The sequence below is a fragment of the Notolepis coatsorum genome (genome assembly GCF_963971535.1).
Source record: "Notolepis coatsorum genome assembly, chromosome: 9".
Lineage (NCBI taxonomy): Eukaryota > Metazoa > Chordata > Actinopteri > Aulopiformes > Paralepididae > Notolepis > Notolepis coatsorum.
In genome coordinates, this window is record NC_140173.1 from 117,040,546 (window position 1) to 117,045,545 (window position 5,000).

General features: G+C 42.3%; 1 pseudogene across 1 annotated transcript in view; it reads left to right on the top strand.

Moving 5' to 3' along the window:
- LOC311234726 (follistatin-related protein 1-like) overlaps positions 1-5,000 on the top strand; it is a 14,973-nt pseudogene that overhangs the window by 4,659 nt on the left and 5,314 nt on the right. Inside the window, exons 2-5 of the transcript in view lie at positions 2,439-2,522; positions 3,015-3,144; positions 3,678-3,704; positions 4,148-4,230. The product of the transcript in view is annotated as a follistatin-related protein 1-like (transcript). The remainder of the gene's footprint in view (positions 1-2,438; positions 2,523-3,014; positions 3,145-3,677; positions 3,705-4,147; positions 4,231-5,000) is intronic.

Sequence of the window (5,000 nt, forward strand, 5' to 3'; positions counted from 1 at the left end):
AGCTCAGCAACGCCTATCCTACCTAAGGAAGCTGAAACAGGCTGGCCTGCCACGAAATCTCCTTGTCAACTTTTATCATTGTGCGGTTGAGAGTGTGCTGACCTACGGTGTGTCTGTGTGGTTCTCCAGCTGCACAAAGGCAGAGCAAGAGGCTCTACAGAGGGTGGTGATGGCGGCAGGCAGGATCGTCGGGACTCCTCTACCAAACATCACCTCCGTCTTCACCTCCCGCTGCCTCCACCGCTCCAAGTGTATTATCAAGGACCAGTCTCACCCAGCACATCACCTCTTTCAGCTCCTTCCCTCAGGGAGGAGATACCGGTCCATACATGCGAAGAGTTCAAGACTTATGAACAGATTTTTCCCCCAAGCAGTCAGACTGACTCTCATTGACTGTCCCCTCACATGCACCATGCACTTACCTGGACTTGATAACCACTATGTTACCGCTCATCATGCACTTTATTATTTCAAATATTCTGTTATATGTACAGTGTTATGTGTTTCATGTATGTATTGTACTACGGTCTGTGGGAGCTCCCCTGAAATTTCGTTGTATACTTGTGTGCAATGACAATTAAAAGTCTATTCTATTCTAACATGTTTGTAAAAGTGTTTGCAAAGAAAAAAATCTAAATCTAATTTTAATCATTTATGTCTCTCTCCCCTTGTATTGAACACAGTCTTTTTGGTGGGTGTAGCACATTAATAATTGCATTCCCTGCCTGGCTACCCCACACCCAAGAGTACAATTATTTTACAAACTGGGCAGTACATTAGTTAAACGTTTTGTTCCTGGCTCCAAAAATCAAGGCTAATTGATTAATTAAAGCTAAATCATTGCTTGTGTTCCCATTGTGACATCATTGAGGGGAAGCAATTCTGAATAGCTTGTTTAGGCTTGTTATGGTGCAGTCATGTGCAGTCATTGTTATTCCTGGCATGCTGGTTGGTTGTACTGGCTATGATGATAGCATCATGCTATGATGATGATGATGCATCTGGCTTGCTGATAACAAACTATCATTACACCTGGGTAAAACAGAGTCCATTCTCTTCGGATCAAATAACAAACTCAGCAAGACCGACAGCTTCTCAGTTACAGTGGGTGACAATATTGTCACACGGAAAGATGAAATTACATACCTAGGTTCCATCCTAGAGGCAAATCTTTCCTGTGACAAAATGGCATCCAATGTAATAAAAAAAAGTCAACCAACAAACTAGATTCTTGTACCGGATCTCCTCTCTGGTAAACAAGAATACCCTGAAGACTCTGGCAGGAGCACTCATTCAAGGGTACTACGACTATGCTTGCACCTCATGGTACCAAAGCACCTCAAAGGCGCTAAAAACAAGATTACAAACATCACAAAACAAACTGGTCAGACTACTACTTGACCTTACTCCTAGAACCCACCTCACCCCTGCCCACTTTGACTACCTAGGATGGCTTAGAGTAGATGACAGAGTAGAGCAACTTGCAATGGGCCTGGTCTACAAGATACACTACACGACTAAGGTACCCATGTACATGTCAAAATACTTCCCAAAGGTCAGTGAATACCACAACCACAACACCAGAGGGAGCTCCACAAATCATGTTAAACCCAGATTCTGCTCAAACAAGGGACTAAACACGTTTCGCAATTATGCCACATCAATGTGGAACGCCCTACCCAAAGCTGTAAATGAATGTGAATCACTACCCACTTTCAAAACCACTCTCAAAGAGCACCTACGGGAGACTGCAATTCTAAACTGGCCCCTGTAAATGTCCTAACCCAACCCCCCAATGTACAGTAAATGTCCTAACCCAATAATACACAAGACCCTCTTCTTGGGACCAAGTAAGGTTTCGTCGATATACCAATGTACAGTTCCCCCCCCCCCCCTCGCCTACCCAACCGCCCCCCCACCCCCACCCCACCCACCCAACCACCTCCAATGTACAGTTCCCCCCTCCCACCCCACCCCACCTACCCAACCTCCTCCAATGTACAGTTTCTACGTCAAATGTATATACTCTCTTTTTTAGACGCTTTTTTGTATCACAAACAGTACTGTATTTGTAAATCTGGTATGTCATAAGTGTATAGATGTAGCAGTACTGTCTATCTGTATGTCATGTATGTCATATATGTTATGATGAATTGAAAATGGGGGACCCTGATGGTCTGCATCCCCTTAACAATTGTGTGTATTGAGCTGTACTGTATTCTGCAATCTGTTAATACAATTTTCAATCAATCAATCAATCAATGATATTCAACCAATCCACTGCTAATCTCCCCGAATCATGTTCCCATATTGGTGTGTTGTGTAATTTTGCAGGTCAAAGTTGAACTAATTAGAAATGATATAAGAATGTGAAGGGCATAAATGATTAATTAATATATTTTTGTATTGTTTATCTGTGTGTGTGTGTGATTGGGCAGGGTGTGTGCGCCATGACGTTCTGTGGTGCAGGCAGAGAGTGTGTGTCAACCGGGAGAGGAGAACCCATCTGCCGCTGTGTCCAGGTAACTATTACAGATTACTTTTAGATTACAGATTACTTTTAGATATTTCTAACGCTGTCTCCATGGTAACTATTAATGGTTACATTAAGATTGCAGACTTTTAGATACTTATAATGTTATGTCCAGGTAATTATTTCTGATTACTTTTAGATTACAGATTACTTTTAGATACTTCTAATGCTGTCTCCATGGTAACTATTACTGATTACATTAAGATTGCAGACTTTTAGATACTTCTAATGTTATGTCCAGGTAATTATTTCTGATTACTTTTAGATTACAGCCTACTTTTACACACTATAATGTGTGCAGAACTATTATCTGTCATTTGCATTCATATAGTAATTTTACATGCTTATTTCTGTCTGTCTGTCTGTATGTCTGTCTGTCTGTCTGTCTGTCTGTCTGTCTGTCTGTCTGTCTGTCTGTCTGTCTGTCTGTCTGTCTCTCTCTGACTCTGTATATCTCTCTCTGACTCTGTCTGTCTCTCAGAAGTGTGACGAATCAGAGCGCTGGGTATGTGGTAGTAATGGGCGGAGTTATATCAACCACTGTGAGCTGCACAGAGATGCCTGTCTCACACACACTAAGATCCACCTGGCACACAGCGGCCACTGTAGGGGTTAGTACACACACGCACGCACGCACACGCACGCACACACACGCACACACACTCACACACGCACGCACGCAGCTAAAGTATGTTATGCTGTTGACAGTGAAATATAGATATGAAATATAGATTTCACATCAAAAGCTGAATATGAGGCAGAAGACCAGATTGTCAGCTTTAATAATAGACAGCAGAACTTCAACTCACTGTCCCCTTATTTACACTATTGATGTTCTAAATCTGTATATAATTTGGAGAATCTCACATACATAAACTCTGTTTAGTTGATTTAATCCAGATTTAATTTCATCAAACTATGAAGCTCAGTAGAATTTCCCTTTAATTCTCCACCTGTTTGTCTAGGAGTCTGTGGCCATGGAGACTTGAGGACACAGCCAAGCAGCCAAAACCCCCATCAATTTAGGATGGCAATCCCTCTTCACCAGATATTGTGTTTCCATAGCAACAGTGTTGTTGTTGATGATGATGATGATGATGATGATGATGGGGTGTGTGTGTGTGTGTGTGTGTGTGTGTTTCAGATATGCAGATGGAGACTGTCAGTCCCAGTAAGTTGTGAAGATGCTCTTCCCTGTCATACACATTATAACCTAAAAACACATTACAACTAAATACAACCTCCACACACTACAGCTAAGATTATGTGTCCTCTTCTCTGAGTTTCCTCAAACGCAACGAGTCCTCACTCAACCTTACACACTCCTCTAACCTGGAGAACAACCTACTGCTGAGGTACACACACACACACCACACACACACACACACACACACACACACACACACACCACACACACACACACACACACATCTTTGTCTGATATATCTGTAGGTTTTCCATTTTATCATTTTATAGCTCTGGTAAAACTGAACCTGAACTCTCTCTCTCATTTCTCTCTCTCTCTCTCTCTCTCTCTCTCTCTCTCTCTCTCTCTCTCTCTCTCTCTCTCTCTCTCTCTCTCTCTCTCTCTCTCTCTCTCTCTATCTCGGTTAGTTGTGTGTCTCCTGTCGGATCGTGACTGGCTGAGGAGCAGAGTAATCCACTGGATTCAGGAAGAGGCTGAGTCAGGCAGCTTGGTTCAAATGGTTCCTCTGTCTCCAACCTCCTGCACAAGTACTTCCAGGTAAGGCTTCTCAACTTCCTGTTTACTTCCTACTTGATCAAAGACAAAGATCACAATTCACATTGTAGAAATGTGCAACAATAGATCCAAGTCTCTCAACACTTCTCATTAACATAAAGACTATGGTCTGACCTGTGGTTTATCATTAACACCAAACCCCTGAGAACAGATTCTGGTCTGACATGTGGTTTGGTTTATCAATAACACCAAACCAAAATCGTGATGTGGGTGACAGCAATGTACAGCAGGGGTCTCAAACTCAATTTACCTGGGGGCCGCTGGAGGTAGAGTCTGGGTGAGGCTGGGCCGCATTAAATATTCCACAAAAAAAGGGTTTCAAGTATTCCAAAAAAAAGTACAACTGATCCAATCTTCTCAATCTTTAGCAATAACATTTCAGAACATGAACAGTTCTTCAGAACATGAACGGTTCTTCAGAACATATAGCTTCTCAGTGGTGTCAGTGGACTGGACTCATCCACAGCTATGGAAATGCACTGTGCATTTTTTTATTCTATCACAAAGCTGTTAATCAAATCACCAGCCAGTATTTCAGTTATTCTGGTTGCTGTGCTATCTGAGGGGGATTTGCTTTTGTTTGCCTTCAAACATGGTCTCCGTCACTTCAGTCATACATTATTTTATTATGCATCAGAGAATGGCTTCTTGTGTTTAGCAAAAACCCATGTCACTGAGTGAGGACTTGGTTGCTTTTTCTCGTTG